This window comes from Salvia hispanica, chromosome 1 (genome assembly GCF_029641045.1).
Source record: "Salvia hispanica isolate PSC_SH4W2 chromosome 1, Shi_PSC_v1, whole genome shotgun sequence".
Lineage (NCBI taxonomy): Eukaryota > Viridiplantae > Streptophyta > Magnoliopsida > Lamiales > Lamiaceae > Salvia > Salvia hispanica.
The window spans coordinates 56,900,729-56,926,894 of NC_142692.1; the positions used below are offsets into that span (position 1 = coordinate 56,900,729).

The 26,166-nt window shown below is 40.9% G+C and overlaps 3 pseudogenes; all 3 read left to right on the plus strand.

The window, feature by feature from the left end:
- The first annotated feature begins 477 nt into the window (after positions 1-477).
- Positions 478-3,094, plus strand: LOC125220335 (nucleolar complex-associated protein 3 pseudogene; annotated as a pseudogene).
- A 4,807-nt stretch (positions 3,095-7,901) lies between these two features.
- LOC148934184 (nucleolar complex-associated protein 3 pseudogene) lies at positions 7,902-10,518 on the plus strand (annotated as a pseudogene).
- Positions 10,519-21,062: 10,544 nt separating this feature from the next.
- On the plus strand, positions 21,063-23,539 carry LOC148934185 (nucleolar complex-associated protein 3 pseudogene; annotated as a pseudogene).
- Positions 23,540-26,166: the final 2,627 nt, after the last annotated feature.

Here is a 26,166-nt window from a genome sequence, read left to right on the forward strand (position 1 = left end):
TTCAAGCGTGCTCCTAATGAGAGTCAGCCGCCCACCGAAGGATAAGTGTCTATGAGCCCACCCGGAGATTCTCTTTGAAATTTTTTTCCGTAGGAATTGGAACATGTCTGTACGCTTAAAAGCCTTTATAAATGGGCACCCCAAGATACAGAAAGGGGAAAGACCCTCTCGAGAACCCCCCTTCCAGCTCGATAATCGCAGCCCATTGCCTCATGAGCTTCAGTGATATAAAAGCTGCTCTTCGTGATGTTAATCTATTGGGCCGAGGCTGCTGTGTAGTCATGAAGACAAGCTTTGTGGCGACGGAGAGACCCTGGTGCCGCTCGGGTGAAGATTAGGATGTCATCGGCATATGCAAGGTGGCTCACTTCGGCACTGCCGCGAGAGGACTTAAAAACCATTTCTTTCTTGCCAAGGATCAGCTGGTCCAAGGGAACGAATTGCTTCCTCTTTTCCGACGAATCCTCTCTTCTTTTCTTCTCCGACGAAATTTTGTCAAAATGGGGAAGAAGAAGCAGAAGATAATACTACCGCCTGACCTTCCTCCAGAAGTTCCCGATGAAGAAGTTGAAGTTTCTGACGAGGATTTCGATTTTGTCCACCAGCATTCAGATTATGCTAATTTTATGTCCAAAATTGACACTCCTTCTCTCACCAAGCATGTTAGTCGAGTGGCTGATGCCAATGAAGGAGCTCTAGAACTGTTGTATGAGAAGAAGTTGAGGAAGAAATTGGAAAACAAAGAGAAAGAAGAGAATACGTTGGAGGTTGATCCGATTGATGCACTTCTGTTGAAAACGGAGGATGGACAGTTATACTATAGAAGAGTAGTGAAGGAGCCAAAAGAGGCTGCAGAAGAGTCTGGGGAATCGATTAAGGACCCAGCTCTGGTGAAGCCAACGAAAGCAGAGAAACGGTTGAAGACTAAGAAATTGAGGAAAGAGGCGAAGAAACAAGCTAAGGAGGAGGAAGTGCAGCAAACTCCTCAGGAAGAAGTATTGGATGAAGTGAAAAAAGATCTGACAGCTGAAGAAGCAAATGAGAAGAAGAAATATAAGTTTGCTGAGTTGGGTACCACTCTACTTGCTGATCCAGAGTCCAATATTAGGCTTTTAAAAGAGATGCTGGAGATTTCAAAAGATGGAGACAGTACCATTGTCATACTTGGGCTTAAATCTTTGTTGGCTGTCTTCAAAGACATCATTCCAGGTTATCGGATCAGGCTGCCTACTGAAAAGGAACAAGAGATGAAGGTTTCAAAGGATGTTAAGAAGATGAGATTTTATGAGTCCACGCTTTTGTCCGCATACAAGGCTTATGTTCAGAAGTTGGTAGCACTGCAGCAACAAACAGCTTATCAACTTGTGGCCACCCGTTGCTTATGTACTTTGCTTGCAGCAGTCCCACACTTCAACTATCGTGAGAGCTTGTTGGCTGCCGTTGTTAAAGATATAAGTTCCCAAGATGATGTTATAAGAAAACTTTGTTGCTCTGCCGTGAAGTCACTTTTCACTAATGAAGGCAAACATGGTGGTGAAGTTACTGTGGAAGCTGTAAGAAGGATTGCAGAACTTGTAAAAAGCCACAACTGCCAACTGCATCCAGATTCCTTAGAAGTTTTCTTGTCTCTGTCATTCGATGAGGATCTTGGAAAACCAGAAAGATCTGATATGGATAAAAAAGCAAAATACAAAAAATTCAAGAAGAGAAAAGGTTCGGATGAGTCAAATCAAAAGCCGGAAAATGACAGGAAGAAGAGTAGGAAAGAGATGATGTCAAAGACTAGAGAGGAGGTAAATGCAGACTACAAAGCCGTTTCATCTGATCAAGATCCCCAAGAGCGAAGGAAAATGCAGTCACAAACTCTCTCTGCTGTATTTCAGACATTCTTCCGCGTACTAAAACATACTGTGCAGCCAAAATCTGAAGGTTCAGTACATGGTGCATTTGGAAGCCATCCCCTACTCGATCCTTGTTTGAATGGAATTGGAAAGTTTGCTCATCTAATTGACTTGGATTTTATGGCTGATCTCATGCAATGTCTGAGAAAACTTGCTGGGAATGGCAATAAGTCCGCAGATTATTCCGAGAATTCCTCTTGTCAGCTAACAGTGTCGGAACGGTTACGGTGCTGTATTGTTGCTTTCAAAGTGATGAGGAACAACCTAGATGCTCTGAATGTTGATCTACAGGAGTTTTTTATCCAGTTATACAATCTTATACTCGAATACCAGCCAGGAAGGGATGATGGGGATTTGTTGGCTGAAGCCCTGAAGATAATGCTGTGCGATGAAAGACAGCATGATATGCAACGAGCTGCTGCATTTATAAAGCGGTTGGCTACATTCGCATTATGCTTTAGGCCGGCTGAGTCCATGGCTGTGGTCACTGTGAAGCATCTTCTTCAGAAGAATGCTAAATGCCGTAATCTGTTGGAAAACGATGCTGGAGGTGGATCTGTTGCTGGTGCAATTGCAAAATTCCAACCTCAAGTGCTGGACCCGAACCTTTGTGGCGCACTAGCTTCAGTCCTTTGGGAGCTTAACCTTCTGATGAAACACTATCACCCTTCTGTTTCATCAATCGCGGCCACTATCTCAACCATGAACGCCAACACAAACCAGGTCTTTCGTGTCCATGCCTCTCCACAACAAGCGTACACGGAGTTATTAAAGGAAAACGAGTCATTTGCCACACCTAGTGCCATAAAAAGAACCAATAACAAGAGAAAGGTAAGCGACAGCGTGCCTGTCCAAGGATTAGACCTAAATTCTTCAGATGAAATTGATGAAAATGCAATTAGAAGTAAACTTTCCAAACACTTCTCATTGCTACGCGATATCCAAGAAAACGAGAGGTTAAGATCCGAGATGGACCGCACAAGGCAGTCTCTAAATCTGTACGAGACGTACAAGATGCAGAAGAAGAAGAGGAAGACTAGATCAAATTAAGATAACTACATTTTAATAGATGTGGTGTAGTAAGAAGCAGTTTTTCAGTGTTAAATTATGTAGACTGTCAGAATTTTGGTCCAAAAACACACAATGATACTCAAATCTTTCATAATTTGTGACAATATAATTTGATTGAGGGAGATTGTATTTTTTCAAAAAAAAAAAAAAAAAAAAAAAAGGATCAGCTGGTCCAAACTTCTTGATATATAATCTACAGCAATGACGAAAAGAGCAGGGGAAATGGGGTCGCCTTGCCTCAACCCCCGGGTTGACCTGAAGAAACCCGCCGGCGCTCCGTTCACAAGGATTGAGAACCAGCAAGAGCCAATGCATCTTTCAATCATGCTCAGCCACGCATCAGGGAAGCCCATGCGTTTGAGGATTTTAATGAGGAACGACCACTGGACTCTATCATAAGCTTTTGCCATATCTAGCTTAAGAGCAACGTTAGGCGTAGGATTGTTCCTGTGAAGTTCATGGAACATTTCTTGCGCCAACAACACATTGTCGTTCAGTAATCTTCCCTTAACAAACCCACTTTGATTCGGCGCGATTACCTTGGGGAGAATCGGCGCAAGCCTTGCCGAAAGGATCTTTGTAAAGATCTTGTTTGAGACATTGCATAGGCTAATTGGTCGATAGTCCGACCATGCTTCCGGATTGTCTTTCTTTGGAAGGAGCACAATAGATGTTGCGGTGATGCTACGCGGCAAGAAAGCACCATTAAAAAACTGCCTCACAGCCTCCACAATGCCCCAACAGTGCTGCTGGTAGAACGTAGCCGTGAAACCATCCGGGCCCGGAGCACTATCCCCCGAGATATCAAATACAGCACGTTTTACCTACTCTTCCGAAGGTTGTGCTATGAGCCCCTCCAGATTGGTGTCATCCGGGAGTTGATGTATCAGGTTTAAATCCGGCTCCGCGAGGTCCATTGGTTCCGGTGCAAGAAGGCTTTGGAAGAAGCGAGCTGCTAAGTTCCGCACCTCCGTCTCGTCTGTGATGAGCTGGCCTCTCTCGTGGATCTCATGAATGTGGAGCCGGGCTCTCTTCTGCTTAACCCAACTTTGATAGAATTGGTATTTCTGTCACCATCCTTTAACCATCGGATAGACGCCTTTTGTCTCCAAAAGTCTTCTTCCATTTTCAAGAGGAGGATGTATTGGGCAATGTTCTTGTTGACATTAGCTCTATTATCCGGAGAGGGGTCGGTCTCGAAAGCCTCTATTAAAGCAAATAGGAAGATACTCCTAAGGTAAACACATATTCAGAGGATGAGTTACTCGATCACTGATTAGTCATAAAACTAAGTCAGTGTAACCCCAAGGACATTACATGAATGACTGGTAAACTAGAATATAGCAATTAGTCTTTCTCAAGTACTATGGTATACTTTTTACCTCAATCAAAGTCCTTTGCCATGGTTAATATGATATACGTTTATCATGCATAAGCACAACTAATATCAAACTTAGTACACATTATAGCATACATGAGACAACTATCTCTAAAACTAGTCAAACGACACTTGACTAGAGACAAGACAATTCCATCCTGAAAGGTATAAAACCTTTTCATGGAATTTCTAATGCTAAAATGTTCCAAGCAATGTGTAGATATAGGATTCCTAAGAGAATCTCAACATTCTTTCTAGCAAGCTAAGAATGTAATTAGTTTCTCTTAAATCCTTTATCTTAAACTGGGCAGACAACCAGTTTCCTACGCCAGATGCCAATCTTAGTTGTTTGCAACTTTTGTAGATTTCATCATCGTAGAGTACCAATAATACCATATGTAATGCACTTTCAACTTCCTTGTGCTTACAACACTGTTAAGTCAAATTCCAAATTTTTGACAATTTTGATAAAAACATGATTTAGATGCTTGCCTAAGACCACGCAGGTCTATATAAGCTTCCAATCATGCGTTTCTTGCCCTTAATTACATATCCATTAGAATGTTCTAGTATCTTAAAAGGACTTAGATGCTATGAATGTAATTAGTTGCTCTTAAATCCTTTATCTTAAACTGGGCAGACAACCAGTTTCCTACGCCAGATGCCAATCTTAGTTGTTTGCAACTTTTGTAGATTTCATCATCGTAGAGTACCAATAATACCATATGTAATGCACTTTCAACTTCCTTGTGCTTACAACACTGTTAAGGACACAAGTCAAATTCCAAACTTTTGACAATTTTAATAAAACACATATCCTCTGATTTAGATGCTAGCCTAAGACCACGAAGGTCTATATAAGCATCCAATCATGCGTTTCTTGCCCTTAATTACATATCCATTAGAATGTTCTAGTAGATGATTTATTTATGTAAGTTCTAACAGACAATATGATCGAATAAATCCTGGCACAACGATAGCGAGAAGATAATTCTCTCTGGGCATAACCCATTGTCATTGTCTAGCCATTTGATATCCACATTTACACTTGCAAGGATACTTGCTCCCACTGACTGACACAGCCTGTAGGTAGTATTGCAAGTCTTGTAAAATATGTTGTCTATTTTAGATTGTAATATGATATCTATCACCTTTTCAAAGATGATTATCCAAATTAACCAATACTACATTGTAGTTTAAGGGATTATGTTCAAGTTAATCTAAGACTGAGTCTTACGACACTCTTAGACCCATGAACTTGTTGTGTTCCAGTGGAACGCTCCCACTACGACATGGTTCTTACAATCTTAGGTATTGAAGTTGATTTTATTAGTGCAAAAGTTTCTAATGGTATGACTTTTTGGTAATGTGGAAAATCCGATATCTCTCTCTTTATTTTGAGAGTTATCACGTTGTTAGGCTTGAAGTTCATCTCTTGATCTTCATACAAGAATTATATCTTTGAAGATTACAGAACTTATAACCTTACATCATTTGGGACAAACCCTAAAACATGCCTCAGTACTCAACTCCAATTTCTTGGACACTTTTCCAACACGTTGGAACAACATTACACCTTGTGATGTGCTAGACTAGAGACGCTCTGTCCACAACTCGTGCTTTGTAGAAGGTACTGATGTTGGTAGTTTCTTTAATGTTTATCCCATCAATGATAAGATTTTAATGAGTACAACTCATCACTTAATCAAACTTGTCTTAGAGAGACTTCCATTCCTACATAAGTATCCCATTGATTAGATGAATGCTTGGATTCGTTAGTGGAGATTAGACTCCCACTACTGATCATAACCCTTTGCTCGTCTCCTTATGGTGTAAACCATTGAGACTTGCTAGTCTTTCTATGTTGCACTTCTATAAGTATTCTGAATCTCTTGAAAAATCAAATGATTCTATCTCATAGTGCATCAAAAGACTTTCTCAACTCTCAAGCTATTTAACGAAATGTTAAACTTGATAGTCTAGATCAGTTCGAACAATTGCAAAGTATTTTCTTGGCCTTAAGACTAAGAGCAATAGATACTTTATCATTCAATGATTAAGAAGTTGATGTGTTGTTGAATACTCAACCTTGTCGCACTTATATTATTTTAATACTATGATGCCTTAAGCGTCAACCATAAAATAATAGTTGAGCATTAATAGCTCCCACTGCAACAAAAACCTAACTGGATCAAGATCTCTTACTTAGAAGTTGCATTGTCATGTACTTTGTCCTTCTATAAAACAGGTCAATCCAACTCACAAAGCATCTTTTCTCGCTTTAAACAAACTTTGTTGATAATTCAGGCTCTCCCATTTCGTCATCTATCATGTTACTTTCCTCTAACAGTAATACAACGACTATTATTCTAAAGATTTTCTATTTTTCAGTTAAACCTTCTTGTAGTCATTTCTTATTACTTTAGGCGATGACTTGAGTCAGAAACTATTTGAGGATCTTTTGATCACTCAAAACATTCTGTCACTCTAGGATATTCCAATCGAATAATCTTAACAGATTCTATTGATGCCTGACTGATTCTGAGCTAATGACAATTTCGCAAGGTCCCAGTGCCCTCGCTCCAGAAGTCCAAGACTCTGCTCCGGGGGTTCCCTCTCGTGTCCAAAACCACTTCTCTCAGCGGTCTTTCACCCAGCCAAATGTCGTCCCAAAACAGAACTTTGCCGTCTCTAATGATCCATCTAATGTTCGGGTTGGCATGGGGCCAGGCCTTAGTAAGTCTTCTCCACGTCGAGCTATTACACCCCGAGGAGTGTGCGGTCATTGGCGATTTTTTGGAGCAGTATTTGCTATAGATATGAGTAGCCCACAGGGAGTTTTGTTCCCTAAATCTCCACCAGAGTTTGATGCTGAAGGCTCGGAGGACCTCTTCGAACCGTCTAATCCCAAGACTCCCCTCCGCCGTCGAGAGACAAATTTGTTCCCATCCAATCCAGGGCGTCTTCTTCTTCTCATTGGTGGCACCCCAAAAGAAGCAAGCCAACTGTTGTTCAAGACAGTGCATGGCAGTCTTTGTGGGCTCAATGGCTTGGAAAAGGTGAATTGGAATCGCTTCAAGCGTGCTCCTAATGAGAGTCAGCCGCCCACCGAAGGATAAGTGTCTATGAGCCCACCCGGAGATTCTCTTTGAAATTTTTTTCCGTAGGAATTGGAACATGTCTGTACGCTTAAAAGCCTTTATAAATGGGCACCCCAAGATACAGAAAGGGGAAAGACCCTCTCGAGAACCCCCCTTCCAGCTCGATAATCGCAGCCCATTGCCTCATGAGCTTCAGTGATATAAAAGCTGCTCTTCGTGATGTTAATCTATTGGGCCGAGGCTGCTGTGTAGTCATGAAGACAAGCTTTGTGGCGACGGAGAGACCCTGGTGCCGCTCGGGTGAAGATTAGGATGTCATCGGCATATGCAAGGTGGCTCACTTCGGCACTGCCGCGAGAGGACTTAAAAACCATTTCTTTCTTGCCAAGGATCAGCTGGTCCAAGGGAACGAATTGCTTCCTCTTTTCCGACGAATCCTCTCTTCTTTTCTTCTCCGACGAAATTTTGTCAAAATGGGGAAGAAGAAGCAGAAGATAATACTACCGCCTGACCTTCCTCCAGAAGTTCCCGATGAAGAAGTTGAAGTTTCTGACGAGGATTTCGATTTTGTCCACCAGCATTCAGATTATGCTAATTTTATGTCCAAAATTGACACTCCTTCTCTCACCAAGCATGTTAGTCGAGTGGCTGATGCCAATGAAGGAGCTCTAGAACTGTTGTATGAGAAGAAGTTGAGGAAGAAATTGGAAAACAAAGAGAAAGAAGAGAATACGTTGGAGGTTGATCCGATTGATGCACTTCTGTTGAAAACGGAGGATGGACAGTTATACTATAGAAGAGTAGTGAAGGAGCCAAAAGAGGCTGCAGAAGAGTCTGGGGAATCGATTAAGGACCCAGCTCTGGTGAAGCCAACGAAAGCAGAGAAACGGTTGAAGACTAAGAAATTGAGGAAAGAGGCGAAGAAACAAGCTAAGGAGGAGGAAGTGCAGCAAACTCCTCAGGAAGAAGTATTGGATGAAGTGAAAAAAGATCTGACAGCTGAAGAAGCAAATGAGAAGAAGAAATATAAGTTTGCTGAGTTGGGTACCACTCTACTTGCTGATCCAGAGTCCAATATTAGGCTTTTAAAAGAGATGCTGGAGATTTCAAAAGATGGAGACAGTACCATTGTCATACTTGGGCTTAAATCTTTGTTGGCTGTCTTCAAAGACATCATTCCAGGTTATCGGATCAGGCTGCCTACTGAAAAGGAACAAGAGATGAAGGTTTCAAAGGATGTTAAGAAGATGAGATTTTATGAGTCCACGCTTTTGTCCGCATACAAGGCTTATGTTCAGAAGTTGGTAGCACTGCAGCAACAAACAGCTTATCAACTTGTGGCCACCCGTTGCTTATGTACTTTGCTTGCAGCAGTCCCACACTTCAACTATCGTGAGAGCTTGTTGGCTGCCGTTGTTAAAGATATAAGTTCCCAAGATGATGTTATAAGAAAACTTTGTTGCTCTGCCGTGAAGTCACTTTTCACTAATGAAGGCAAACATGGTGGTGAAGTTACTGTGGAAGCTGTAAGAAGGATTGCAGAACTTGTAAAAAGCCACAACTGCCAACTGCATCCAGATTCCTTAGAAGTTTTCTTGTCTCTGTCATTCGATGAGGATCTTGGAAAACCAGAAAGATCTGATATGGATAAAAAAGCAAAATACAAAAAATTCAAGAAGAGAAAAGGTTCGGATGAGTCAAATCAAAAGCCGGAAAATGACAGGAAGAAGAGTAGGAAAGAGATGATGTCAAAGACTAGAGAGGAGGTAAATGCAGACTACAAAGCCGTTTCATCTGATCAAGATCCCCAAGAGCGAAGGAAAATGCAGTCACAAACTCTCTCTGCTGTATTTCAGACATTCTTCCGCGTACTAAAACATACTGTGCAGCCAAAATCTGAAGGTTCAGTACATGGTGCATTTGGAAGCCATCCCCTACTCGATCCTTGTTTGAATGGAATTGGAAAGTTTGCTCATCTAATTGACTTGGATTTTATGGCTGATCTCATGCAATGTCTGAGAAAACTTGCTGGGAATGGCAATAAGTCCGCAGATTATTCCGAGAATTCCTCTTGTCAGCTAACAGTGTCGGAACGGTTACGGTGCTGTATTGTTGCTTTCAAAGTGATGAGGAACAACCTAGATGCTCTGAATGTTGATCTACAGGAGTTTTTTATCCAGTTATACAATCTTATACTCGAATACCAGCCAGGAAGGGATGATGGGGATTTGTTGGCTGAAGCCCTGAAGATAATGCTGTGCGATGAAAGACAGCATGATATGCAACGAGCTGCTGCATTTATAAAGCGGTTGGCTACATTCGCATTATGCTTTAGGCCGGCTGAGTCCATGGCTGTGGTCACTGTGAAGCATCTTCTTCAGAAGAATGCTAAATGCCGTAATCTGTTGGAAAACGATGCTGGAGGTGGATCTGTTGCTGGTGCAATTGCAAAATTCCAACCTCAAGTGCTGGACCCGAACCTTTGTGGCGCACTAGCTTCAGTCCTTTGGGAGCTTAACCTTCTGATGAAACACTATCACCCTTCTGTTTCATCAATCGCGGCCACTATCTCAACCATGAACGCCAACACAAACCAGGTCTTTCGTGTCCATGCCTCTCCACAACAAGCGTACACGGAGTTATTAAAGGAAAACGAGTCATTTGCCACACCTAGTGCCATAAAAAGAACCAATAACAAGAGAAAGGTAAGCGACAGCGTGCCTGTCCAAGGATTAGACCTAAATTCTTCAGATGAAATTGATGAAAATGCAATTAGAAGTAAACTTTCCAAACACTTCTCATTGCTACGCGATATCCAAGAAAACGAGAGGTTAAGATCCGAGATGGACCGCACAAGGCAGTCTCTAAATCTGTACGAGACGTACAAGATGCAGAAGAAGAAGAGGAAGACTAGATCAAATTAAGATAACTACATTTTAATAGATGTGGTGTAGTAAGAAGCAGTTTTTCAGTGTTAAATTATGTAGACTGTCAGAATTTTGGTCCAAAAACACACAATGATACTCAAATCTTTCATAATTTGTGACAATATAATTTGATTGAGGGAGATTGTATTTTTTCAAAAAAAAAAAAAAAAAAAAAAAAGGATCAGCTGGTCCAAACTTCTTGATATATAATCTACAGCAATGACGAAAAGAGCAGGGGAAATGGGGTCGCCTTGCCTCAACCCCCGGGTTGACCTGAAGAAACCCGCCGGCGCTCCGTTCACAAGGATTGAGAACCAGCAAGAGCCAATGCATCTTTCAATCATGCTCAGCCACGCATCAGGGAAGCCCATGCGTTTGAGGATTTTAATGAGGAACGACCACTGGACTCTATCATAAGCTTTTGCCATATCTAGCTTAAGAGCAACGTTAGGCGTAGGATTGTTCCTGTGAAGTTCATGGAACATTTCTTGCGCCAACAACACATTGTCGTTCAGTAATCTTCCCTTAACAAACCCACTTTGATTCGGCGCGATTACCTTGGGGAGAATCGGCGCAAGCCTTGCCGAAAGGATCTTTGTAAAGATCTTGTTTGAGACATTGCATAGGCTAATTGGTCGATAGTCCGACCATGCTTCCGGATTGTCTTTCTTTGGAAGGAGCACAATAGATGTTGCGGTGATGCTACGCGGCAAGAAAGCACCATTAAAAAACTGCCTCACAGCCTCCACAATGCCCCAACAGTGCTGCTGGTAGAACGTAGCCGTGAAACCATCCGGGCCCGGAGCACTATCCCCCGAGATATCAAATACAGCACGTTTTACCTACTCTTCCGAAGGTTGTGCTATGAGCCCCTCCAGATTGGTGTCATCCGGGAGTTGATGTATCAGGTTTAAATCCGGCTCCGCGAGGTCCATTGGTTCCGGTGCAAGAAGGCTTTGGAAGAAGCGAGCTGCTAAGTTCCGCACCTCCGTCTCGTCTATGATGAGCTGGCCTCTCTCGTGGATCTCATGAATGTGGAGCCGGGCTCTCTTCTGCTTAACCCAACTTTGATAGAATTGGTATTTCTGTCACCATCCTTTAACCATCGGATAGACGCCTTTTGTCTCCAAAAGTCTTCTTCCATTTTCAAGAGGAGGATGTATTGGGCAATGTTCTTGTTGACATTAGCTCTATTATCCGGAGAGGGGTCGGTCTCGAAAGCCTCTATTAAAGCAAATAGGAAGATACTCCTAAGGTAAACACATATTCAGAGGATGAGTTACTCGATCACTGATTAGTCATAAAACTAAGTCAGTGTAACCCCAAGGACATTACATGAATGACTGGTAAACTAGAATATAGCAATTAGTCTTTCTGAAGTACTATGATATACTTTTTACCTCAATCAAAGTCCTTTGCCATGGTTAATATGATATACGTTTATCATGCATAACCACAACTAATATCAAACTTAGTACACATTATAGCATACATGAGACAACTATCTCTAAAACTAGTCAAACGACACTTGACTAGAGACAAGACAATTCCATCCTGAAAGGTATAAAACCTTTTCATGGAATTTCTAATGCTAAAATGTTCCAAGCAATGTGTAGATATAGGATTCCTAAGAGAATCTCAACATTCTTTCTAGCAAGCTAAGAATGTAATTAGTTTCTCTTAAATCCTTTATCTTAAACTGGGCAGACAACCAGTTTCCTACGCCAGATGCCAATCTTAGTTGTTTGCAACTTTTGTAGATTTCATCATCGTAGAGTACCAATAATACCATATGTAATGCACTTTCAACTTCCTTGTGCTTACAACACTGTTAAGTCAAATTCCAAATTTTTGACAATTTTGATAAAAACATGATTTAGATGCTTGCCTAAGACCACGCAGGTCTATATAAACTTCCAATCATGCATTTTTCTTGCCCTTAATTACATATCCATTAGAATGTTCTAGTATCTTAAAAGGACTTAGATGCTAAGAATGTAATTAGTTGCTCTTAAATCCTTTATCTTAAACTGGGCAGACAACCAGTTTCCTACGCCAGATGCCAATCTTAGTTGTTTGCAACTTTTGTAGATTTCATCATCGTAGAGTACCAATAATACCATATGTAATGCACTTTCAACTTCCTTGTGCTTACAACACTGTTAAGGACACAAGTCAAATTCCAAACTTTTGACAATTTTGATAAAAACATGATTTAGATGCTTGCCTAAGACCACGCAGGTCTATATAAGCTTCCAATCATGCATTTTTCTTGCCCTTAATTACATATCCATTAGAATGTTCTAGTATCTTAAAAGGACTTAGATGCTAAGAATGTAATTAGTTGCTCTTAAATCCTTTATCTTAAACTGGGCAGACAACCAGTTTCCTACGCCAGATGCCAATCTTAGTTGTTTGCAACTTTTGTAGATTTCATCATCGTAGAGTACCAATAATACCATATGTAATGCACTTTCAACTTCCTTGTGCGTACAACACTGTTAAGGACACAAGTCAAATTCCAAACTTTTGACAATTTTGATAAAAACATGATTTAGATGCTTGCCTAAGACCACGCAGGTCTATATAAGCTTCCAATCATGCATTTTTCTTGCCCTTAATTACATATCCATTAGAATGTTCTAGTATCTTAAAAGGACTTAGATGCTAAGAATGTAATTAGTTGCTCTTAAATCCTTTATCTTAAACTGGGCAGACAACCAGTTTCCTACGCCAGATGCCAATCTTAGTTGTTTGCAACTTTTGTAGATTTCATCATCGTAGAGTACCAATAATACCATATGTAATGCACTTTCAACTTCCTTGTGCTTACAACACTGTTAAGGACACAAGTCAAATTCCAAACTTTTGACAATTTTGATAAAAACATGATTTAGATGCTTGCCTAAGACCACGCAGGTCTATATAAGCTTCCAATCATGCATTTTTCTTGCCCTTAATTACATATCCATTAGAATGTTCTAGTATCTTAAAAGGACTTAGATGCTAAGAATGTAATTAGTTGCTCTTAAATCCTTTATCTTAAACTGGGCAGACAACCAGTTTCCTACGCCAGATGCCAATCTTAGTTGTTTGCAACTTTTGTACATTTTATCATCGTAGAGTACCGATAATACCATATGTAATGCACTTTCAACTTCCTTGTGCTTACAACACTGTTAAGGACACAAGTCAAATTCCAAACTTTTGACAATTTTAATAAAACACATATCCTCTGATTTAGATGCTAGCCTAAGACCACGAAGGTCTATATAAGCATCCAATCATGCGTTTCTTGCCCTTAATTACATATCCATTAGAATGTTCTAGTAGATGATTTATTTATGTAAGTTCTAACAGACAATATGATCGAATAAATCCTGGCACAACGATAGCGAGAAGATAATTCTCTCTGGGCATAACCCATTGTCATTGTCTAGCCATTTGATATCCACATTTACACTTGCAAGGATACTTGCTCCCACTGACTGACACAGCCTGTAGGTAGTATTGCAAGTCTTGTAAAATATGTTGTCTATTTTAGATTGTAATATGATATCTATCACCTTTTCAAAGATGATTATCCAAATTAACCAATACTACATTGTAGTTTAAGGGATTATGTTCAAGTTAATCTAAGACTGAGTCTTACGACACTCTTAGACCCATGAACTTGTTGTGTTCCAGTGGAACGCTCCCACTACGACATGGTTCTTACAATCTTAGGTATTGAAGTTGATTTTATTAGTGCAAAAGTTTCTAATGGTATGACTTTTTGGTAATGTGGAAAATCCGATATCTCTCTCTTTATTTTGAGAGTTATCACGTTGTTAGGCTTGAAGTTCATCTCTTGATCTTCATACAAGAATTATATCTTTGAAGATTACAGAACTTATAACCTTACATCATTTGGGACAAACCCTAAAACATGCCTCAGTACTCAACTCCAATTTCTTGGACACTTTTCCAACACGTTGGAACAACATTACACCTTGTGATGTGCTAGACTAGAGACGCTCTGTCCACAACTCGTGCTTTGTAGAAGGTACTGATGTTGGTAGTTTCTTTAATGTTTATCCCATCAATGATAAGATTTTAATGAGTACAACTCATCACTTAATCAAACTTGTCTTAGAGAGACTTCCATTCCTACATAAGTATCCCATTCATTAGATGAATGCTTGGATTCGTTAGTGGAGATTAGACTCCCACTACTGATCATAACCCTTTGCTCGTCTCCTTATGGTGTAAACCATTGAGACTTGCTAGTCTTTCTATGTTGCACTTCTATAAGTATTCTGAATCTCTTGAAAAATCAAACGATTCTAACTCATAGTGCATCAAACAGACTTTCTCAACTCTCAAGCTATTTAACGAAATGTTAAAATCTTGATAGTCTAGATCAGTTCGAACAATTGCTAAGTATTTTCTTGGCCTTAAGACTAAGAGCAATAGATACTTTATCATTCAATGATTAAGAAGTTGATGTGTTGTTGAATACTCAACCTTGTCGCACTTATATTATTTTAATACTATGATGCCTTAAGCATCAACCATAAAATAATAGTTGAGCATTAATAGCTCCCACTGCAACAAAAACCTAACTGGATCAAGATCTCTTACTTAGAAGTTGCATTGTCATGTACTTTGTCCTTCTATAAAACAGGTCAATCCAACTCACAAAGCATCTTTTCTCGCTTTAAACAAACTTTGTTGATAATTCAGGCTCTCCCATTTCGTCATCTATCATGTTACTTTCCTCTAACAGTAATACAACGACTATTATTCTGAAGATTTTCTATTTTTCAGTTAAACCTTCTTGTAGTCATTTCTTGTTACTTTAGGCGATGACTTGTGTCAGAAACTATTCGAGGATCTTTTTTGATCACTCAAAACATTCTGTCACGCTAGGATATTCCAATCGAATAATCTTGACAGATTCTATTGATGCTCGACTGATTCTGAGCTAATGACAATTTCGCAGGGTCCAGTGCCCTCGCTCCAGAAGTCCAAGACTCTGCTCCGGTGGTTCCCTCTCGTGTCCAAAACCACTTCTCTCAGCGGTCTTTCACCCAGCCAAATGTCGTCCCAAAACAGAACTTTGCCGTCTCCAATGATCCATCTAATGTTCGGGTTGGCATGGGGCCAGGCCTTAGTAAGTCTTCTCCACGTCGAGCTATTACACCCCGAGGAGTGTGCGGTCATTGGCGATTTTTTGGAGCAGTATTTGCTATAGATATGAGTAGCCCACAGGGATTTTGTTCCCTAAATCTCCACCAGAGTTTGATGCTGAAGGCTCGGAGGACCTCTTCGAACCGTCTAATCCCAAGACTCCCCTCCGCCGTCGAGAGACAAATTTGTTCCCATCCAATCCAGGGCGTCTTCTTCTTCTCATTGGTGGCACCCCAAAAGAAGCAAGCCAACTGTTGTTCAAGACAGTGCATGGCAGTCTTTGTGGGCTCAATGGCTTGGAAAAGGTGAATTGGAATCGCTTCAAGCGTGCTCCTAATGAGAGTCAGCCGCCCACCGAAGGATAAGTGTCTATGAGCCCACCCGGAGATTCTCTTTGAAATTTTTTCCCGTAGGAATTGGAACATGTCTGTACACTTAAAGCCTTTATAAATGGGCACCCCAAGATACAGAAAGGGGAAAGACCCTCTCGAGAACCCCCTTCCACCTCGATAATCGCAGCCCATTGCTCGTGAGCTTCAGTGATATAAAAGCTGCTCTTCGTGATGTTAATCTGTTGGGCCGAGGCTGCTGTGTAGTCATGAAGACAAGCTTTGAGGCGACGGAGAGACCCTGGTGCCGCTTGGGTGAAGATTAGGATGTCATCGGCATATGCAAGGTGGCTCACTTCGGCACTGCCGCGAGAGGACTTAAAAACCATTTCTTTCTTGCCAAGGATCAGCTGGTCCAAACTTCTTGATAAATAATCTACAGGAATGACGAAAAGAGCAGGGGAAATGGGGTCGCCTTGCCTCAACCCCCGGGTTGACCTGAAGAAGCCCGCCGGCGCTCCGTTCACAAGGATTGAGAACCAGCAAGAGCCAATGCATCTTTCAATCATGCTCAGCCACGCATCAGGGAAGCCCATGCGTTTGAGGATTTTAATGAGGAACGACCACTGGACTCTATCATAAGCTTTTGCCATATCTAGCTTAAGAGCAACGTTAGGCGTAGGATTGTTCCTGTGAAGTTCATGGAACATTTCTTGCGCCAACAACACATTGTCGTTTAGTAATCTTCCCTTAACAAACCCACTTTGATTCGGCGTGATTACCTTGGGGAGAATCGGCGCAAGCCTTGCCGAAAGGATCTTTGTAAAGATCTTGTTTGAGACATTGCATAGGCTAATTGGTCGATAGTTCGACCATGCTTCCGGATTGTCTTTCTTTGGAAGGAGCAAAATAGATGTTGCGGTGATGCTACGCGGCAAGAAAGCACCATTAAAAAAATGCCTCACAGCCTCCACAATGCCCCAACAGTGCTGCTGGTAGAACGTAGCCGTGAAACCATCCGGGCCCGGAGCACTATCCCCCGAGATATCAAATACAGCACGTTTTACCTACTCTTCCGAAGGTTGTGCTATGAGCCCCTCCAGATTGGTGTCATCCGGGAGTTGATGTATCAGGTTTAAATCCGGCTCCGCGAGGTCCATTGGTTCCGGTGCAAGAAGGCTTTGGAAGAAGCGAGCTGCTAAGTTCCGCACCTCCGTCTCGTCTGTGATGAGCTGGCCTCTCTCGTGGATCTCATGAATGTGGAGCCGGGCTCTCTTCTGCTTAACCCAACTTTGATAGAATTGGTATTTCTGTCACCATCCTTTAACCATCGGATAGACGCCTTTTGTCTCCAAAAGTCTTCTTCCATTTTCAAGAGGAGGATGTATTGGGCAATGTTCTTGTTGACATTAGCTCTATTATCCGGAGAGGGGTCGGTCTCGAAAGCCTCTATTAAAGCAAATAGGAAGATACTCCTAAGGTAAACACATATTCAGAGGATGAGTTACTCGATCACTGATTAGTCATAAAACTAAGTCAGTGTAACCCCAAGGACATTACATGAATGACTGGTAAACTAGAATATAGCAATTAGTCTTTCTGAAGTACTATGGTATACTTTTTACCTCAATCAAAGTCCTTTGCCATGGTTAATATGATATACGTTTATCATGCATAAGCACAACTAATATCAAACTTAGTACACATTATAGCATACATGAGACAACTATCTCTAAAACTAGTCAAACGACACTTGACTAGAGACAAGACAATTCCATCCTGAAAGGTATAAAACCTTTTCATGGAATTTCTAATGCTAAAATGTTCCAAGCAATGTGTAGATATAGGATTCCTAAGAGAATCTCAACATTCTTTCTAGCAAGCTAAGAATGTAATTAGTTTCTCTTAAATCCTTTATCTTAAACTGGGCAGACAACCAGTTTCCTACGCCAGATGCCAATCTTAGTTGTTTGCAACTTTTGTAGATTTCATCATCGTAGAGTACCAATAATACCATATGTAATGCACTTTCAACTTCCTTGTGCTTACAACACTGTTAAGGACACAAGTCAAATTCCAAATTTTTGACAATTTTGATAAAAACATGATTTAGATGCTTGCCTAAGACCACGCAGGTCTATATAAGCTTCCAATCATGCATTTTTCTTGCCCTTAATTACATATCCATTAGAATGTTCTAGTATCTTAAAAGGACTTAGATGCTAAGAATGTAATTAGTTGCTCTTAAATCCTTTATCTTAAACTGGGCAGACAACCAGTTTCCTACGCCAGATGCCAATCTTAGTTGTTTGCAACTTTTGTAGATTTCATCATCGTAGAGTACCGATAATACCATATGTAATGCACTTTCAACTTCCTTGTGCTTACAACACTGTTAAGGACACAAGTCAAATTCCAAACTTTTGACAATTTTAATAAAACACATATCCTCTGATTTAGATGCTAGCCTAAGACCACGAAGGTCTATATAAGCATCCAATCATGCGTTTCTTGCCCTTAATTACATATCCATTAGAATGTTCTAGTAGATGATTTATTTATGTAAGTTCTAACAGACAATATGATCGAATAAATCCTGGCACAACGATAGCGAGAAGATAATTCTCTCTGGGCATAACCCATTGTCATTGTCTAGCCATTTGATATCCACATTTACACTTGCAAGGATACTTGCTCCCACTGACTGACACAGCCTGTAGGTAGTATTGCAAGTCTTGTAAAATATGTTGTCTATTTTAGATTGTAATATGATATCTATCACCTTTTCAAAGATGATTATCCAAATTAACCAATACTACATTGTAGTTTAAGGGATTATGTTCAAGTTAATCTAAGACTGAGTCTTACGACACTCTTAGACCCATGAACTTGTTGTGTTCCAGTGGAACGCTCCCACTACCACATGGTTCTTACAATCTTAGGTATTGAAGTTGATTTTATTAGTGCAAAAGTTTCTAATGGTATGACTTTTTGGTAATGTGGAAAATCCGATATCTCTCTCTTTATTTTGAGAGTTATCACGTTGTTAGGCTTGAAGTTCATCTCTTGATCTTCATACAAGAATTATATCTTTGAAGATTACAGAACTTATAACCTTACATCATTTGGGACAAACCCTAAAACATGCCTCAGTACTCAACTCCAATTTCTTGGACACTTTTCCAACACGTTGGAACAACATTACACCTTGTGATGTGCTAGACTAGAGACGCTCTGTCCACAACTCGTGCTTTGTAGAAGGTACTGATGTTGGTAGTTTCTTTAATGTTTATCCCATCAATGATAAGATTTTAATGAGTACAACTCATCACTTAATCAAACTTGTCTTAGAGAGACTTCCATTCCTACATAAGTATCCCATTCATTAGATGAATGCTTGGATTCGTTAGTGGAGATTAGACTCCCACTACTGATCATAACCCTTTGCTCGTCTCCTTATGGTGTAAACCATTGAGACTTGCTAGTCTTTCTATGTTGCACTTCTATAAGTATTCTGAATCTCTTGAAAAATCAAACGATTCTAACTCATAGTGCATCAAACAGACTTTCTCAACTCTCAAGCTATTTAACGAAATGTTAAAATCTTGATAGTCTAGATCAGTTCGAACAATTGCTAAGTATTTTCTTGGCCTTAAGACTAAGAGCAATAGATACTTTATCATTCAATGATTAAGAAGTTGATGTGTTGTTGAATACTCAACCTTGTCGCACTTATATTATTTTAATACTATGATGCCTTAAGCATCAACCATAAAATAATAGTTGAGCATTAATAGCTCCCACTGCAACAAAAACCTAACTGGATCAAGATCTCTTACTTAGAAGTTGCATTGTCATGTACTTTGTCCTTCTATAAAACAGGTCAATCCAACTCACAAAGCATCTTTTCTCGCTTTAAACAAACTTTGTTGATAATTCAGGCTCTCCCATTTCGTCATCTATCATGTTACTTTCCTCTAACAGTAATACAACGACTATTATTCTGAAGATTTTCTATTTTTCAGTTAAACCTTCTTGTAGTCATTTCTTGTTACTTTAGGCGATGACTTGTGTCAGAAACTATTCGAGGATCTTTTGATCACTCAAAACATAATGTCACGCTAGGATATTCCAATCGAATAATCTTGACAGATTCTATTGATCCTCGACTGATTCTGAGCTAATGACAATTTCGCAGGGTCCAGTGCCCTCGCTCCAGAAGTCCAAGACTCTGCTCCGGTGGTTCCCTCTCGTGTCCAAAACCACTTCTCTCAGCGGTCTTTCACCCAGCCAAATGTCGTCCCAAAACAGAACTTTGCCGTCTCCAATGATCCATCTAATGTTCGGGTTGGCATGGGGCCAGGCCTTAGTAAGTCTTCTCCACGTCGAGCTATTACACCCCGAGGAGTGTGCGGTCATTGGCGATTTTTTGGAGCAGTATTTGCTATAGATATGAGTAGCCCACAGGGATTTTGTTCCCTAAATCTCCACCAGAGTTTGATGCTGAAGGCTCGGAGGACCTCTTCGAACCGTCTAATCCCAAGACTCCCCTCCGCCGTCGAGAGACAAATTTGTTCCCATCCAATCCAGGGCGTCTTCTTCTTCTCATTGGTGGCACCCCAAAAGAAGCAAGCCAACTGTTGTTCAAGACAGTGCATGGCAGTCTTTGTGGGCTCAATGGCTTGGAAAAGGTGAATTGGAATCGCTTCAAGCGTGCTCCTAATGAGAGTCAGCCGCCCACCGAAGGATAAGTGTCTATGAGCCCACCCGGAGATTCTCTTTGAAATTTTTTTCCGTAGGAATTGGAACATGTTTGTACGCTTAAAAGCCTTTATAAATGGGCACCCCAAGATACAGAAAGGGGAAAGACCCTCTCGAGAACCCCCCTTCCAGCTCGATAATCGCAGCCCATTGCCTCATGAGCTTCAGTGATATAAAAGCTGCTCTTCGTGATGTTAATCTATTGGGCCGAGGCTGCTGTGTAGTCATGAAGACAAGCTTTGTGGCGACGGAGAGACCCTGGTGCCGCTCGGGTGAAGATTAGGATGTCATCGGCATATGCAAGGTGGCTCACTTCGGCACTGCCGCGAGAGGACTTAAAAACCATTTCTTTCTTGCCAAGGATCAGCTGGTCCAAGGGAACGAATTGCTTCCTCTTTTCCGACGAATCCTCTCTTCTTTTCTTCTCCGACGAAATTTTGTCAAAATGGGGAAGAAGAAGCAGAAGATAATACTACCGCCTGACCTTCCTCCAGAAGTTCCCGATGAAGAAGTTGAAGTTTCTGACGAGGATTTCGATTTTGTCCACCAGCATTCAGATTATGCTAATTTTATGTCCAAAATTGACACTCCTTCTCTCACCAAGCATGTTAGTCGAGTGGCTGATGCCAATGAAGGAGCTCTAGAACTGTTGTATGAGAAGAAGTTGAGGAAGAAATTGGAAAACAAAGAGAAAGAAGAGAATACGTTGGAGGTTGATCCGATTGATGCACTTCTGTTGAAAACGGAGGATGGACAGTTATACTATAGAAGAGTAGTGAAGGAGCCAAAAGAGGCTGCAGAAGAGTCTGGGGAATCGATTAAGGACCCAGCTCTGGTGAAGCCAACGAAAGCAGAGAAACGGTTGAAGACTAAGAAATTGAGGAAAGAGGCGAAGAAACAAGCTAAGGAGGAGGAAGTGCAGCAAACTCCTCAGGAAGAAGTATTGGATGAAGTGAAAAAAGATCTGACAGCTGAAGAAGCAAATGAGAAGAAGAAATATAAGTTTGCTGAGTTGGGTACCACTCTACTTGCTGATCCAGAGTCCAATATTAGGCTTTTAAAAGAGATGCTGGAGATTTCAAAAGATGGAGACAGTACCATTGTCATACTTGGGCTTAAATCTTTGTTGGCTGTCTTCAAAGACATCATTCCAGGTTATCGGATCAGGCTGCCTACTGAAAAGGAACAAGAGATGAAGGTTTCAAAGGATGTTAAGAAGATGAGATTTTATGAGTCCACGCTTTTGTCCGCATACAAGGCTTATGTTCAGAAGTTGGTAGCACTGCAGCAACAAACAGCTTATCAACTTGTGGCCACCCGTTGCTTATGTACTTTGCTTGCAGCAGTCCCACACTTCAACTATCGTGAGAGCTTGTTGGCTGCCGTTGTTAAAGATATAAGTTCCCAAGATGATGTTATAAGAAAACTTTGTTGCTCTGCCGTGAAGTCACTTTTCACTAATGAAGGCAAACATGGTGGTGAAGTTACTGTGGAAGCTGTAAGAAGGATTGCAGAACTTGTAAAAAGCCACAACTGCCAACTGCATCCAGATTCCTTAGAAGTTTTCTTGTCTCTGTCATTCGATGAGGATCTTGGAAAACCAGAAAGATCTGATATGGATAAAAAAGCAAAATACAAAAAATTCAAGAAGAGAAAAGGTTCGGATGAGTCAAATCAAAAGCCGGAAAATGACAGGAAGAAGAGTAGGAAAGAGATGATGTCAAAGACTAGAGAGGAGGTAAATGCAGACTACAAAGCCGTTTCATCTGATCAAGATCCCCAAGAGCGAAGGAAAATGCAGTCACAAACTCTCTCTGCTGTATTTCAGACATTCTTCCGCGTACTAAAACATACTGTGCAGCCAAAATCTGAAGGTTCAGTACATGGTGCATTTGGAAGCCATCCCCTACTCGATCCTTGTTTGAATGGAATTGGAAAGTTTGCTCATCTAATTGACTTGGATTTTATGGCTGATCTCATGCAATGTCTGAGAAAACTTGCTGGGAATGGCAATAAGTCCGCAGATTATTCCGAGAATTCCTCTTGTCAGCTAACAGTGTCGGAACGGTTACGGTGCTGTATTGTTGCTTTCAAAGTGATGAGGAACAACCTAGATGCTCTGAATGTTGATCTACAGGAGTTTTTTATCCAGTTATACAATCTTATACTCGAATACCAGCCAGGAAGGGATGATGGGGATTTGTTGGCTGAAGCCCTGAAGATAATGCTGTGCGATGAAAGACAGCATGATATGCAACGAGCTGCTGCATTTATAAAGCGGTTGGCTACATTCGCATTATGCTTTAGGCCGGCTGAGTCCATGGCTGCACTGGTCACTGTGAAGCATCTTCTTCAGAAGAATGCTAAATGCCGTAATCTGTTGGAAAACGATGCTGGAGGTGGATCTGTTGCTGGTGCAATTGCAAAATTCCAACCTCAAGTGCTGGACCCGAACCTTTGTGGCGCACTAGCTTCAGTCCTTTGGGAGCTTAACCTTCTGATGAAACACTATCACCCTTCTGTTTCATCAATCGCGGCCACTATCTCAACCATGAACGCCAACACAAACCAGGTCTTTCGTGTCCATGCCTCTCCACAACAAGCGTACACGGAGTTATTAAAGGAAAACGAGTCATTTGCCACACCTAGTGCCATAAAAAGAACCAATAACAAGAGAAAGGTAAGCGACAGCGTGCCTGTCCAAGGATTAGACCTAAATTCTTCAGATGAAATTGATGAAAATGCAATTAGAAGTAAACTTTCCAAACACTTCTCATTGCTACGCGATATCCAAGAAAACGAGAGGTTAAGATCCGAGATGGACCGCACAAGGCAGTCTCTAAATCTGTACGAGACGTACAAGATGCAGAAGAAGAAGAGGAAGACTAGATCAAATTAAGATAACTACATTTTAATAGATGTGGTGTAGTAAGAAGCAGTTTTTCAGTGTTAAATTATGTAGACTGTTAGAATTTTGGTCCAAAAACACACAATGATACTCAAATCTTTCATAATTTGTGACAATATAATTTGATTGAGGGAGATTGTATTTTTTCAAAAAAAAAAAAAAAAAAAAAAAAGGATCAGCTGGTCCAAACTTCTTGATAAATAATCTACAGCAATGACGAAAAGAGCAGGGGAAATGGGGTCGCCTTGCCTCAACCCCCGGGTTGACCTGAAGAAACCCGCCGGCGCTCCGTTCACAAGGATTGAGAACCAGCAAGAGCCAATGCATCTTTCAATCATGCTCAGCCACGCATCAGGGAAGCCCATGCGTTTGAGGATTTTAATGAGGAACGACCACTGGACTCTATCATAAGCTTTTGCCATATCTAGCTTAAGAGCAACGTTAGGCGTAGGATTGTTCCTGTGAAGTTCATGGAACATTTCTTGCGCCAACAACACATTGTCGTTCAGTAATCTTCCCTTAACAAACCCACTTTGATTCGGCGCGATTACCTTGGGGAGAATCGGCGCAAGCCTTGCCGAAAGGATCTTTGTAAAGATCTTGTTTGAGACATTGCATAGGCTAATTGGTCGATAGTCCGACCATGCTTCCGGATTGTCTTTCTTTGGAAGGAGCACAATAGATGTTGCGGTGATGCTACGCGGCAAGAAAGCACCATTAAAAAACTGCCTCACAGCCTCCACAATGCCCCAACAGTGCTGCTGGTAGAACGTAGCCGTGAAACCATCCGGGCCCGGAGCACTATCCCCCGAGATATCAAATACAGCACGTTTTACCTACTCTTCCGAAGGTTGTACTATGAGCCCCTCCAGATTGGTGTCATCCGGGAGTTGATGTATCAGGTTTAAATCCGGCTCCGCGAGGTCCATTGGTTCCGGTGCAAGAAGGCTTTGGAAGAAGCGAGCTGCTAAGTTCCGCACCTCCGTCTCGTCTATGATGAGCTGGCCTCTCTCGTGGATCTCATGAATGTGGAGCCGGGCTCTCTTCTGCTTAACCCAACTTTGATAGAATTGGTATTTCTGTCACCATCCTTTAACCATCGGATAGACGCCTTTTGTCTCCAAAAGTCTTCTTCCATTTTCAAGAGGAGGATGTATTGGGCAATGTTCTTGTTGACATTAGCTCTATTATCCGGAGAGGGGTCGGTCTCGAAAGCCTCTATTAAAGCAAATAGGAAGATACTCCTAAGGTAAACACATATTCAGAGGATGAGTTACTCGATCACTGATTAGTCATAAAACTAAGTCAGTGTAACCCCAAGGACATTACATGAATGACTGGTAAACTAGAATATAGCAATTAGTCTTTCTCAAGTACTATGGTATACTTTTTACCTCAATCAAAGTCCTTTGCCATGGTTAATATGATATACGTTTATCATGCATAAGCACAACTAATATCAAACTTAGTACACATTATAGCATACATGAGACAACTATTTCTGAAACTAGTCAAACGACACTTGACTAGAGACAAGACAATTCCATCCTGAAAGGTATAAAACCTTTTCATGGAATTTCTAATGCTAAAATGTTCCAAGCAATGTGTAGATATAGGATTCCTAAGAGAATCTCAACATTCTTTCTAGCAAGCTAAGAATGTAATTAGTTTCTCTTAAATCCTTTATCTTAAACTGGGCAGACAACCAGTTTCCTACGCCAGATGCCAATCTTAGTTGTTTGCAACTTTTGTAGATTTCATCATCGTAGAGTACCAATAATACCATATGTAATGCACTTTCAACTTCCTTGTGCTTACAACACTGTTAAGGACACAAGTCAAATTCCAAATTTTTGACAATTTTGATAAAAACATGATTTAGATGCTTGCCTAAGACCACGCAGGTCTACATAAGCTTCCAATCATGCATTTTTCTTGCCCTTAATTACATATCCATTAGAATGTTCTAGTATCTTAAAAGGACTTAGATGCTAAGAATGTAATTAGTTGCTCTTAAATCCTTTATCTTAAACTGGGCAGACAACCAGTTTCCTACGCCAGATGCCAATCTTAGTTGTTTGCAACTTTTGTAGATTTCATCATCGTAGAGTACCGATAATACCATATGTAATGCACTTTCAACTTCCTTGTGCTTACAACACTGTTAAGGACACAAGTCAAATTCCAAACTTTTGACAATTTTAATAAAACACATATCCTCTGATTTAGATGCTAGCCTAAGACCACGAAGGTCTATATAAGCATCCAATCATGCGTTTCTTGCCCTTAATTACATATCCATTAGAATGTTCTAGTAGATGATTTATTTATGTAAGTTCTAACAGACAATATGATCGAATAAATCCTGGCACAACGATAGCGAGAAGATAATTCTCTCTGGGCATAACCCATTGTCATTGTCTAGCCATTTGATATCCACATTTACACTTGCAAGGATACTTGCTCCCACTGACTGACACAGCCTGTAGGTAGTATTGCAAGTCTTGTAAAATATGTTGTCTATTTTAGATTGTAATATGATATCTATCACCTTTTCAAAGATGATTATCCAAATTAACCAATACTACATTGTAGTTTAAGGGATTATGTTCAAGTTA